The sequence below is a fragment of the Triturus cristatus genome, chromosome 2_2 (genome assembly GCF_964204655.1).
Source record: "Triturus cristatus chromosome 2_2, aTriCri1.1, whole genome shotgun sequence".
NCBI lineage: Eukaryota > Metazoa > Chordata > Amphibia > Caudata > Salamandridae > Triturus > Triturus cristatus.
Window position 1 is genome coordinate 857,335,769 of NC_140582.1, and position 15,301 is coordinate 857,351,069.

Below are 15,301 nucleotides of genomic sequence, written 5' to 3' on the forward strand. Positions count from 1 at the left end.
TTTAGGCCCTATAAACCAATAAGAGTTGCCTGTACTTTTTGCCATTTCTACCCTTACATTTGGAACAACCACTTAAAAAGACCAACTTTGTAAACCATTGAATGACATTTACTGGAGCTCTGAGGCTACATTATAGAATATGACCCAGGGCGCCCGCTTTGAGAGCCCCCAGGGCACTTTGGTATTACAGAAGGGGCTGCAGACGCATGTGCGTCCCCTTCTGTAATACAGATAGTGCTGGCGCACATGTAATGCCAGGGCTATCTCAAGAGGGCGTTCACTCATTTACATGGGGCATGGCCCAATGCAATGAGAGAAATGTCTTTACCTCTGCGTGTGCGGCGTATTAAGGACTCGGGTGCAAAGAAGCTGTCAGAAGGTGCACTGAGAGTGCGCCACAAACATGTGGTGCACTGAAAGTGCGCCACTGGATGGCAGCCCTCTGGAGGGTAGCAAGGTAGTCCAATGGCCCCTCCAGACATCCCCTTACAGGGGGGTGCACTCACTCACTGCACCCAGCTACAAGGTGATGTCTCATCCCTCATAAAAGTGCAGACGGGTTGCTGCCTACACAGTGAAACACGAAGTAGCCGCTTCATATTTCCCTTGAATGTGTGGCCCCCAGGGTAGCCTGGCTCCCAGCTGGCCTACGGACAGCGCATTCTTTGTAAATGGATGCACCTTCCATGTTTGCGCAAGCGCACCTATTTAAAGGTGCACAGTGGCGCAAATAGGAAACGTGCACCCTACCTGCAATAGGGCACCTGGTGTTTGTATGCAATCACTAGTGTAGTTTTTTTCTGTACTGGTCTCACAAAACATTTCATTGTGCAGCTTTAAAAAGAACAACATTAGGCAGTCATAATGTGCATAGGCTTGCAGAGACAATTCCATGTCAAGCCATCCCTGAAACATCTTCACTGGCTCCAGGTGGATTCTAGAATTACATTTCAAACATAGCCTTCCCGGTCACTAGCGGATCGGTGCAGGCATCGCTGGTGTGAATAATTTGTGTTATTGGAAGAAAGACGCTCTGGGGGAACAAGTGGGGGTTTTAAATATAAAATCGTTTTTATGCTGCTATCTTTTTATTGAATTGCTGCTACTCATTTTAAAACTAAAAATCAATCTGTGGATAGGCCTTCTCAGTGGAGAAAACTACTGAATTGGGTGTTCCGGCAACCTTATTAATGATAATAGTAGCTCTTCATACATCTACATGGTGTAAAGTGCAGATGAGGGAGGGACAAAGGTCTAACCCAGGAGATTCCCACACAGAATGGCCTCAAGCCGGGATGTCTTCTCGTTACCCTTCTTTTCTCACTATCCCTAAGCGCCCTGCCAGATTGTTTTCACGAGGTAAATAATTTCCCCCCTCAAATAGCAACTCAAAAATTCATCTTTTAACGTACGCGGACGACGTGGTCATTTTTGACCTCACTCCAATCGGTCTTCAGCGTAACATAGAGATATTTTTTAAGAATAAACATCTCAAAAACGAAAATAGTACCGTTTAGGGGTAGGAAATATGTTAAACCCTTCACCTGGAAATTAGGAGGAATACCAGTCGAAGTAGTATCTACTTACACTTAAATGGGAAGAGTTTTCACTCAGTCTATTGAATTGCTCCACATTTCCAGCAGACTGAACTAAAAGTGGTAGGCCATCTTAGTGCAATAAAAAAGTTTTATTAATGTTCTGGGAGGTGCCATTTTTCAGCTCTCCTAGAAATTTATCATACAAAGATTACCCCTATATCAACCTATGGGTTAGAGAATATTTCTATAAAAACATGGGCCTTTTTAAATTTCAAAGAAGGAAAACTCTTATGTATGATTATTACTACAAGTCAAGCTACACCTGTACATGCACTTCGACTAGAATTAGGGGTAGTGATGCATTTGATAAACCCCTGGCAAACCTTGTCAGATGATCCTATGACTTATTACATGCTCCTGAAGGCACATTGAGAGCTCTTTTAAATCATGAAGCTTTTAAGGTTGACTCGGGGGAAAATATCTAAAGAAAATCTAGAGATTGCTTTGGAACATTTCCAATGTTCTACGAAACATTTGCAAACCTGGTCTCCAGCACTCCTTAAGTTCTTTTTGAAAAAATGTACCCTGAGATTGATCTTTGATATGGATAAGCTCTATTGTCAAGAGTTATCTCATTATAAGCCTTTTTTTGCCATTGTGGAATATAAAGTGTCTCCAAAATATTTTAAAATTCCATTAGACCATAGGTTCGGCATTGCATTTTGATGTTAAGATTGTGGACATTACCGCTAAAAGATTTAACAAAAAACTGGGGTGGCATATTTGACAAATCTGCCCACTGTAATCTTTGTAGTGGAGCTATTCAAGATTTGGTACACGTCCTATTCGCTTGCCCCAAATATTGTTCAGTTGATGCAGGCACCCATTTTTTTAAAACCTATTTGCACTAAATATAATATCTCTAGAACTATGGATCTGATTGAATTAATAAAAGCTCCCCCAGATGAATTTGTATGCTATAAAGTTTTTAAATTTTATAAATCGTTTCTTCCGTTGTTTTAGACATGTTCAAACTATGAATAATATTATTTCTGTATTGCATTTTTATATTGTGGTATTATGGATCTGAATAAGCCAATAAGGGTTCCCCTAGATGAATGTGTATGTTAGACAGCATTTTTACCCTTGTTTTAGAAATGAATAATTGATGAATAACAACATTTCTTGCATTGTATTATCATATTGTGGATCTCGGAAGTGGTCTATATCAATAAATTTAGATGTTATTTAAAAGATTATGGCCTAAAGCAATTAAAAATATATCCTAAAGCAATTTAAAAATAACGATTGACAACAAAGTGAATCACACAAAGTAGTGAGCTTCAGTATTGATTACAATGCATTTGTGCCATTATAATGAGGCAGATGCAAAGTTTTAGACAGACAAGTTACTATTGTCAAAGAAATGACAAACCAGGAAGTGATGAAAAAACAAACGCCACTCATTCCAACAATATTTTAAAGACCTAACATATTTCTTTGAGTTGAAGATTTAAAAAAGCATGGCTGGCAGTACCTGTACTGTCGCCTGACCAATCCAGTTACTCCATCTGTGCTCCAATTCAGTTTCATGTCCTTTAAACCCATGTCTAAAAAGGAAGCTAAAATTCTACCTAAAAAATACAAACAAAAGCTAGCAATCTGCCTATGGAACCATGCCCAGTAGGATAGATGAAAATCTTCTCCAAAACTTCACAGTAGATGTTATACAACTTATCATTGCTTTTTGTGGCGTATCCTTGATCTACTGGAAGATACAATTATTAGCTCCTGCCTCCTTTGAAGAAACCAACGCTAGATGCCCTAGGGCTGTATAACTACTGTCCGGCTTCTACCCACTGGAAAGTTAGGGTGAGAAGATAACTCCCAGTGTACTTGGAACAATACCTGTAATTAGGTTTCCAAATGTTCCAGAGTACAGAAAACAACCATTGCTGAAATCAAAGAGGACTTTCTCAACACCCTTGATGAAGGAAAACAAGTGGTCTTGATTCTCCTGAGCTGTTAGGCCACTACGACATAATGAACAACATTCTATTAAAGATGCTTAAGGAATGGCTGTTGCATCATTCCTCGTATCCGAAGCCAACAGATACAATTTGGATCTGCTTCATATTTCTGCAAAATGCCCTGTGGCATAACCAGTGAGCACCTTTATCCCCCCTTCTGTTCAATATCTTTATGCTTCCCCTAGCCTACAGAAGTTTGGATTCAAATGTGGGCTATTTACACTTAGATTCTCCTCTGTCCGAAGAACAGCATATTGATACACGGGTGGACATTATTTATTTTTTTTCAAACAAATTTTATTGTTTCAGTATGCCTCTACTAGTATCATCATAAGACAGGATCGTTTCCCAAACATTCAATAATGAGTTCTCGACCTTTACATGCAATATCAAAGGTACTTGGAAGGACCATCACTTCCCATACCCCTATTTCCCCTCTTGTAACTGCAACCCTGCACGTAGTCGGCAGCTCCAGGTTAGGCTCGATCTATAGCCCATCTGGAGGATCCAGTTCGTAAGCGTCCCTGCGAGACCTTGCTTCAAACCACCTCAGTAGATAACGGGTTAACAAAACACCCTCTGCCCTCCCCCACCCCTCCAACTTCCCCCCCCTCCCACCGTCGGACATGTCGCTCCTTCCCCATCTCCCAGTATTAAGAATGAGTCACGCTGATTGAACTACTGGTATCGCAATGTCAGGGGACAAATGGACGGGAGCTACCACTTAGTACCTGCTGCCCTCCAGCCCCGCCATCCGCTCTATAAGGGCAATGCAGCCATTCATGTGCGCAAGTATTGTCGTGGAGGGGATCAGTAATTGTCGTCCATCGGGTTCTTAAGTAAGTCCACCATCGCCACCCATGCTCTGGCTGCGGTCAACATTTTGTCATTATTGGCTCTCTGGGCCATTTGTGGTCTGAGAATCCCCTCGCTGTCGGCCCACTTTATAAATTCTCGCAGCCATCGTGCAGCATTAGGCGCCGTGACCGCCTTCCAATGACTGGTGATTTCTCGTTTAGCAAGGACTAGCCCCAAGTCTATGAATTTACTGGTAACTTTGTTACGGGCAGTGTGGGGAAACCAGTGAATTAAGCAAAAACCCGGGGTCTGATCAACGCCCCTATCCGTTATTTCGCCCAGTTTAGCCTTTACCTCCCCCCAATACTCATGTAGCAATGGACACTCCCAGAACATGTGTAAAAATGTAGCATTCTCTAATTTACAACGGGGACAGGCAGTTTGGGACCCGAAGAATTCGTTGATTTTGTGCGGGGTGGGATACGCCCTGTGGAAGACACGGGTGGACATTATGGGGTGTTTAGAGTAAATCAGTCACTGGATGAAGGAGCCTTTCCTCTGTTTGAATAAAGCAAAAACCAAAATCTTAGTCATAAGAAGGGTTGAACTTAAATAGTGTCTACCAATCCCTTCACAACCAGTCAGAAAACTGTAAGTCACTTTGACTCTGATCTCAGTTTCCTCCCTCAAATCAATGTAGTTGTCAAGGGGACAAATGTTCTACTGTTGCCTCTGCAGAAAATCCTACCCATCATGTAGAAAAGTGCCCTTTTTGACTTGGTCGTTCCCACTTTTTGGCCACTGATACTGATGTTCTTAACTGCATGTGCACTGGGTCCATGCTAAACAGGCCCCAGTGCTGTTGCTTTTTCCCTAAAATCTGTACATGCGTTCAATTGTAACCTAATTGGCAGAGACTTTAGCACCCTTGTAAGTACCTGGTAAATGGTACCTATGGTACCCAAGGCAGGTATTTTTTCTATAGGCTTTTAACGTGTAGCGCTCAAGGCTACCAACGCGACCAGCACCTCTGCACCCAGACTTCTCAGGGCACTGCTAGTTGTTTCTTGGATCTTTGCCCCAATGCACCATAAGTCTTTGAAGGCACCCTCCAAAACTGTTTGTGAGTATACCTATGCTGTGTATTTCTCCCATAGATTAAAATTACCGCATTTGGGGCTCATACCTCAAAACTGTTATTCTACCACAAATAGAGCACTTGGGATTATTAATTTAGGCCCTATAAACCAATAAGAGTTGCCTGTACTTTTTGCCATTTCTACCCTTACATTTGGAACAACCACTTAAAAAGACCAACTTTGTAAACCATTGAATGACATTTACTGGAGCTCTGAGGCTACATTATAGAATATGACCCAGGGCGCCCGCTTTGAGAGCCCCCAGGGCACTTTGGTATTACAGAAGGGGCTGCAGACGCATGTGCGTCCCCTTCTGTAATACAGATAGTGCTGGCGCACATGTAATGCCAGGGCTATCTCAAGAGGGCGTTCACTCATTTACATGGGGCATGGCCCAATGCAATGAGAGAAATGTCTTTACCTCTGCGTGTGCGGCGTATTAAGGACTCGGGTGCAAAGAAGCTGTCAGAAGGTGCACTGAGAGTGCGCCACAAACATGTGGTGCACTGAAAGTGCGCCACTGGATGGCAGCCCTCTGGAGGGTAGCAAGGTAGTCCAATGGCCCCTCCAGACATCCCCTTACAGGGGGGTGCACTCACTCACTGCACCCAGCTACAAGGTGATGTCTCATCCCTCATAAAAGTGCAGACGGGTTGCTGCCTACACAGTGAAACACGAAGTAGCCGCTTCATATTTCCCTTGAATGTGTGGCCCCCAGGGTAGCCTGGCTCCCAGCTGGCCTACGGACAGCGCATTCTTTGTAAATGGATGCACCTTCCATGTTTGCGCAAGCGCACCTATTTAAAGGTGCACAGTGGCGCAAATAGGAAACGTGCACCCTACCTGCAATAGGGCACCTGGTGTTTGTATGCAATCACTAGTGTAGTTTTTTTCTGTACTGGTCTCACAAAACATTTCATTGTGCAGCTTTAAAAAGAACAACATTAGGCAGTCATAATGTGCATAGGCTTGCAGAGACAATTCCATGTCAAGCCATCCCTGAAACATCTTCACTGGCTCCAGGTGGATTCTAGAATTACATTTCAAACATAGCCTTCCCGGTCACTAGCGGATCGGTGCAGGCATCGCTGGTGTGAATAATTTGTGTTATTGGAAGAAAGACGCTCTGGGGGAACAAGTGGGGGTTTTAAATATAAAATCCTTTTTATGCTGCTATCTTTTTATTGAATTGCTGCTACTCATTTTAAAACTAAAAATCAATCTGTGCTGGGAATTGGGAAAGTGTGTGCATTTTTGTACTGCTCATTTGCACGGGAGGCGGGAAGGAGCCTACTGAATACCCTGGGGGACCTTTTGTACTCACGACAAGCGGGTGTAGCTGTCTAGCAGCGCGGGCCCTTACGCTCATCTCTCCTCAAAGGAGGCGGATGACGCGGCCGCGCTACGAAACATAGCCTTCCCGGTCACTAGCGGATCGGTGCAGGCATCGCTGGTGTGAATAATTTGTGTTATTGGAAGAAAGACGCTCTGGGGGAACAAGTGGGGGTTTTAAATATAAAATCGTTTTTATGCTGCTATCTTTTTATTGAATTGCTGCTACTCATTTTAAAACTAAAAATCAATCGGTGCTGGGAATTGGGAAAGTGTATGCATTTTTGTACTGCTCATTTGCACGGGAGGCGGGAAGGAGACTACTGAATACCCCGGGGGGACCTTTTGTACTCACGACAAGCGGGTGTAGCAGTCTAGCAGCGCGTGCCCTTACGCTCATCTCTCCTCAAAAGAGGCGGATGATGCAGCCTCGCAGCGGACGAGCGCAGCGGGCGCGCCGCTGGCGCGCCGAAGGAGCGCCTAAGGCAAGCCCGTCTGCGCCCGTCCGCGCCGGACCGGGCCCAGGGGCCGGACTCCTGGCCACATAACGAGAGAAAATATATCCTACTCCTCTGCGCAGTTACGTCAGGTAAGAGATAGGTCACCCCACATTTGCTCACAGATGTGAGGAAATATGAATTTTGTGATCAGTTATGTCCCCTATCGTAGACCCCAACGGCTCCATGTACATGCTATAAGTACATGTATGTTCCCTCCTATTCCACTTTTGAAGACGCAAATATATGTGCGCCCACCGTCAACATGTCCTCTTTCAGATCCGCCATGAATGGGTCAGATATTCCATTCCTAAGTATGAAAGGCCACCGACTTTATATGGTTCACTTTCCACATTTTACAGATTCAGGCGAGTAGGCCCGAATTCTGTCTTCAAGCCTTTTCCTGCCTTCTGCCTCTGAAAGCTCCAGTCTGAGCCCGCATCTGTGACCATGAACTTTGTCTTACTCCTTGCGCGGCTAACGGAGCCTGATCCAGCCTGTCGCCTGCCAAAAACTGTATTTCACCTTCGAGATTATCTCCTTCGTTCCTCATCCGATGCATTCCTGTCTAGTAGTTTAGGTAAACATTCCTCCAGCTACCGTGCAAAGGGCCAGGCCTCGCTGCCCTCATGCAAGTAATTCATAGCCCCGTCACCATGGAATATTCCTACCCCCTCGCATCTAGTGTAGACACTTAGATGCTTGTACACGCACTAACAGTCAGTATAGTCAGTATAGAATAAGATTCTATCCTAAGAGACCTCTCTTTTTGGATAACACAGTTCTTTAAACATAGGATATTAGATATGATTTGGGATTAGGTTGACATAACCCCAGACTTCTGTCTCCACATGTAGAGCTAAATGTCAAGTCCCTTTCACCCTCTAGTTGCACGTCAATCACACGTCATGCGGCTGCGCGCGCATCTCTGCCAACTATTTCTGCTGACATTGCAGGATTCTCTTATGGATCCACCCACATATTACATCATGTATGATGACGTTTATTAAATTACGCCCTCTATTAGCTACGTATGCACCTCTTATCAGCTGTTACGCCTCTTGCATCTGTTTCATTGTAATGTATTTTCTATAAAACTGCTTATCTGTCAATAATATATGTTCCTGCCTTCCTGAACTTTCGTGGTGATGGAATAGAAGGCCCATAATTCGAATTGTGTTCCTTTGTATAGAAATAAAGCCTTTTTAAACCCTCTAATACCACGGATTCTGCCTCTCATTTTACTGAGTTATTCTCGATAGATTTTACCGCATAAAAAATAGTACCGGTAACGAAATATTTACCACATAAATTGGCGCCCGAACAGGGACACTTTCTCATCTCACGCGCCGGCGGTGCGTTGCAGGCCCGGTCTCCTGCCACAGCTGAACGGACAACAAAAACGCGTATCTGCAGGATTTCCTGTGTCTCCTTCCGGCCAAGCGGGGACGACTGAGGCTGCGATTAACACCCAGACGAGGCGGTGAGAGGTGCGAAGTATCCCGACCAGAGCCTAGCTGAGAGAGCAAGATCCGAGGTATACAGAGACCCACCAGGTTCCGAAGTTCCGAGTCCGGTCGAGTCGAGTCCAGTCCCGTCCAGTTTCAAGTTCTGTTCCGAGGCCTTCCGTTCCGAGCTACCCGGTGAGTACCATTACCGGGGAGGCATTTTACGTGCACATAGTCTGTGCCGGTCAAGACGGGTTTGGGTACACAAATCCGGTCTGCACTGTTTTAGCAGTGTATCTGTACTGTTTAGCAGTATATATAGTATGTCTTGCATATAAATAAGTATTATCTAGTGTCAATATTATGTCAGTAACCAGTTTTTATTAGTTATCATTGTTTGTAAACCTGTTAAGCGTTAAATGTTTTAAATACGTTCTATATATTGTTGTGTGAATGACTGTTCATTATTGTGTTTTTTTGTATAAAGTGTGTTCTAGTAATAAGGTCTAAAAATGCCGCTCTTTTCGAAACTAAGACAGATCAAAACTAGAAAAGGTGTACTCGAAGAAGCCGTTCCCATCCCACCGAGGGACACTCCAGGGTACTTTATGTATCATAAACATGGCCTAGATGCCGTATTATTTCTTGATTTATGGGTGGACTACACTAAAGAATTACCAGAGAGTCAGAGATGGCCCGCAGCGGGGACCTGGGATGCAGATTGCATCATGAGAGTAGAAGAAGAATTATGGAAAAAGAAAGCCAGACAGTCACAGAAAGATGCCATTGAATTATGGCGTAAAGAATCATATAGACGTACAGAAAAAGCACTTAGACAGGAAGATAAGAGTAAGGAGAATTCAAATAAAGTCCGAGAAAATCTATTACTTGAGGAAGGTACCCGAGTAAAATCAGAACAAGTAGATAGACAAAGAAACGCTCTTATGAATGGTATGTATCCACTTCTGGCCGAAGGGTTACCTAAGGCTACTCCGGAAATACCAAAAGACTTGCCACCTCCATTGTTTCCGATAAAAGCACATCCCAAGGGACATCCCAGAACCGCAGAAGATGTTTTCCTTTCCCGCTATTTCGATGACGCAGCTCCCGAGTATGCTAATACCGCACCACATAGACCGCTTGCCGATGATGCTCATCGCCAAGAACATTCGTCTGTACCTCCGCAACAACCCGCTTCGACACACGTTCCGACAAACACATCTGTTTCTACAGCTTTTCCCGCAACGACGGTTGCTGTCTCACCCTCAACAAATCCTTTCACGTCCAGCACCCCAGACGGTGCTACAGGAGGTACGACAGACATTTTTTCTACACCACCCAGAGGAAATAAATTTTCCCTTAGAGAATTAGCACACCAACGTACGCCCAAACTAGCAACCCCCGACATGCTCAAGGAGCTTCTAGTAGATTGTAGGTATGATCCTGTGCCCGGTAAACGGGACGAAATGCTGCTGTCGTCATTACGTATCAGACGAGCTGCAATATATTTAACGAAGTTACCAGGAATGGATACACATTTAGAAAATATATATCACTTTGTCCAGTCAGGGCGAGGTCCTGAAAGTATTAGTAGAGCCATGGAGTACCAGAAAGCGGAGGTACAGGGACAACTGTTACGTTTTCTCATAAACTGTGTAATTAGAAATCAAGATCGGCCTGGGGTAAATCCGGAAGAAATGCAAACACTTGTCATTTGGGGCCGGAATATATCAGAAGGAAGACATGATAAACAGTTATGTATAGTAGCTATGTACCGAAAGATCCGCAAAGAGGTAGAACGAATACACGAAGAAAGATTAGAGGTAGACGCCGCTGATCTAAACAGAGAGGAGGAGGAGCAAGAATCAGAGCAAGTAGACACGATAGCTTATGTAAGTAAAGGAAGATCCCATAATAATACCAGAGGTTTTAACGACCCAATACGTCCAATACGTCCAGAATGTAATAGACATCTCCCAAACCCCATGCTAAATACGAAATCCCCTGAACACCTATTCCAAGCCGCTGATAAATTACTCCGAGATCGAAGGGGGTACCACGTGCTCGATTCCATGGACGAACAAGAATTAGTCAGGTCAGCAGTACTATGGGCTGACAGTCCCGGCGAATACAATGACGATGTACTTGCACACAGGTTTCTGAATCTAGACCCATATGAACAGCGATTAGCTAGTATATACATGATTCAACACCTCCTTATATTATATAAAAGCCAACACTCCGATCCAGGACCCTTACCTGACATACTGACAGAACTACTCACCAACATATGGAGAGGGTCAGGTACTGATTTGATTAAGGAAATACTAGAATCCCGAAACCAATATTTAAATTTCGTATGTCCAGAACACGCCTCAGTTCCCATAATGGGAAGAAAAATGTATCACATAGATAGACAGAACCCGTTGCGTGAAGTGCACCCGATCAGAGGTGCCGGCGATAATTTCACACGCGTGTTTGTGTACACGCCTATAACTAAACTGGAATTATTAGAAATGAAGAAAGTAGTACCCAGTCATGACAAAGATCCAGCAGGTTTCCACCGTGAGATAAAAGACATGTTACTCATGGGAGAGTATACCTACCCCGATATTATGAAAATATTAAAAGTCCTGTTACCGGCAGGTGTTTATGAAAAACTCAAAGAAAAAGAATGGGAGGTAGGAGACCAAAAGATAGATTGGACAGCATTAGAAAACGAAGAAAAGGCCCGAGCTGCAGGAGCAGGGCTTGGGGATAAGACTACCGCACTAGCAGGATTACTAATACAGGTACTGCCACGTTTATTAACTACGAAAAAGGAAGACTGGGGTGCAATCTCAGCCTGTAAACAAAAACCAGATGAAGACACTAGTGATTTCTATTCCCGATTTGAAAAATGTTTCAGTATAAATAGTGGTATAAAAGCCAGTAGTGAGTCATATCCACATCTGTTTGTGACAAAATTAGTTGAAAATTCTCTGCTACAAGTCAAGAATAGAGTATTGAAATTCGAAAGTACCTGGCAAGGTAATACCCCATCACAGATGCTACAGATGTTACAATATCATCACAATAGAATTAGAGAAGAACAAGAACACGAACAAAGACGTAGTCAGTTCCAGCTGATAGTCATCAAAAGGGTGATTCCACAGGTCCTGCAAAAGGGACATGCAACTATTGTAAACAACCAGGTCATTATATACACGATTGTCCAGTCCTGAAACATAATATAGCCACAGGTAGAACACATGAGAGACCACGTCTACCTAGACAGGATCAGAATCAACAGCAACTGCCTCAGAATGCACAACCTAGGTTAGCTCCGCAACAATTAGCTCCGCAACAGGCAGCTCCACAACAGATCGTAGCACCACCACAAGCGCAGCCTGTCGCTGCAACTCAAGCAACAACACAACAAATGTATCAGTATGCACAAACAGATTATCCCGATTATCAGCGATACTCATGAGATAGCCTAGAGAGGGAAGTTGGCTTACCCCTTATAGAGGTTCCTGTAGACCAAGAGGGACCTTATGTACATAGTGAACTATTAGGGGAAGACAGAAAGTTTTTACTTGATACAGGGGCAAGCAGAACAACTATAAGATGCAGTGAAGTTCCAGGGGCACCCCTCTCAGGCTCACAGAATATTTCCCTTGGATTCTCAGGAAAACCTATAATTAATGACGTAACACAACCTCTTCCACTTACAGTAGGTCCATTGACACGTACTACAGATTTATTGCTTACTAAATCATGTCCAGAAAACTTGTTAGGTATAAAAACATTGAAAGCTCTAGGAGCCATAATATGTTGTTCTCCGGAAGGAGTACGACTATTTTTACGTGACTTTAAAGGTCACTACGTATCCAGAGACATGGATCACCGACTGCAGAATTTACCTACACATTTATGGGCACAAGGCCCCACTGATGTTGGTTGCATGAACATTACACCATATCGAGTTACACTGAAATCAGGAATAGTACTACCACGAATGCGACAATACAAGTTACCACCAGATGCTGTAGTGGCTTTACTGCAAATCATTGACGAGCTCATTGCACAAGGAGTGGTTGTCGAAACTGACTCCAATGTATGTAATTCTCCGATAATTCCGATTCTTAAAAGAACGGATCCAAAAGCACCACCAGTATATCGATTGGTTATTGATCTGCGCGAATTAAATAAATGCATTGTACCACAATACCCTGTGGTCCCAGATATCTCTTCATTACTCACAGCTATTGACTCAGAAGCAACGTTTTTCACTGTAATTGATCTCAAGAATGCTTTCTTTAGTGTCCCAATAGATCCAGAAAGTCAATACTTATTCGGTTTTAGTTTAAATGGACGAAGTTTTAAATTTACACGCGCACCTCAAGGATTTACAGAAAGCCCCAGCATCTATAGCCAAGCACTGAAACGAGAACTTGACAGTGGATCCACATGCCAGTTAACACTGCCTTGCTTCACTATGTCGATGATCTGCTGATCACCGCTCGAAGCGAACCTGAATGTGAAACAGCATCACTGACGGTTTTGAAATTTCTGGCTGAAAAGGGGCACAAGGTGTCCCCTTCTAAGCTGCAATTCTGTGTCCAGCGAGTTGTTTACCTTGGGCACTCGCTGTCCAAGGAGGGAAGGCAGCTTACACCCGACCGCATACAGTTAATTGCTAACATGCCACCACCCAAGACACAAAAGGAGGTGCGGGCTTTTATAGGCCTCACTTCATACTGTAGGCAGTGGATCCCTCAATATGCATTTCTAGCAAAACCACTCATCCAGTTGACAACACAGGAGGCAGCCACATCGACTGTCCTCCCTTGGACTCCAGAACATACACACGCCTTTGAAAGCTTAAAGAAAGCTTTATGCCAAGCACCTGTCCTAGCAACACCATGTTACAGTAAACAGTTTACACTCTTTGTTACAGAACGTGAAGGTACTGCTTTGTCAGTACTCACTCAGGAACAAGCAGGATCGCACAAACCATGTGCTTATTTCTCTAGTACATTAGATCCAGTAGCTCAGGCACTTCCAGCGTGCCTGAAATCAGTGGCAGCAACAGCTTTAGCAATCCGACAAAGCGATGCCATAGTGTTAGGACATCAACTGACAGTACAAGTACCACACGCAGTAGAGGTTCTCTTGAACCGCACACAAACACAACACTTGACTATAGCAAGACTCACTGGTTACGAATTAACACTGTTTCAGCCACATATAGAAATCAGACGTTGTAATACGTTAAATCCTGCCACACTGTTACCAGTAGGCGGAACAGATCCATTGGCACATGATTGTGTCGAAGTCATTACTATCACGACGAAACCCAGACAAGACTTGACAGATATCCCTTTGACAGATCCAGACTTGACATTGTATGTAGATGGGTCATGTATGAGAACAAGTACAGGAGAGTTAGTGGCCGCCTACGCAGTCACAACAGACACTGAAGTCATTGAAACAAATTGTATTAACACTTTGTCAGCTCAAGCAGCAGAGCTCACCGCTCTGACACAAGCCTGTATTCAAGCCATAAATAAAAAAGTCAACATATACACTGATTCATGTTATGCATTCGGAGTCGTCCATGACTTCGGCGTACTGTGGCGAGAGAGAGGTTATTTAACTTCTCACGGTGCCCACATCCAACACGGACTCCTCATTCGAGCCCTATTAGACGCGATTCATCTACCTACTGCAATATCGATTATGAAATGCAAAGCCCATACAAAAGTTACCGATATCATTTCTCAGGGTAATGACCTAGCTGACAGAACAGCTAAACAGACTGCTCAGAATCAGACTCACACAACTGACATGACAAAGACAATAGTTCCGACACCAACACATTGCATGACAGTTAAGGATCCCGCCCTTGATGTAATTGATATACAGACACACGCTACACCAGAAGAAATAAAGAAATGGACTGAATTAGGAGGGATCCAAACAGATCAAGGATGGATGACGAAGGAAAAATCTATATGGTTTCTTCCCGACTCAATGGTCCAAGTCATCATTAACACTATACACAGTCCAGCGCACCTAGGAGAAAAAGCTATGCTAGACAGCATTCAACACATTTGGTTCAACAAACATTTACGAGCCGCAGCTAAACAAAAAGTTCGTACCTGTATGATATGTTGTCAGTTTAATCCAGGTAAAAGCATCCCCGTAGAACAGGGTGGATTCCAAACTCCCGATCATGCTTTTGAAGTCCTCCAGATGGATTATATCCAGATGGAACGATGTCGAGGATTCAAATATGTTCTCGTAGTTGTCTGTGCTCTTTCCCGTTGGACAGAAGCATACCCGGTTTCAGATTACACTGCCCCGACTACTGCCAAACAGTTGGTTCGAGAATTCTTCCCACGGTACGGTTTACCACGTGTTGTCTATTCAGATAACGGCCAGCCGTTCTCATCCGAACTAATGAAACACGTTTCCCTTCTATTAGGTTATCAATGGAAATTTCACTGTGTCCGACATCCCGAGGCAGCAGGA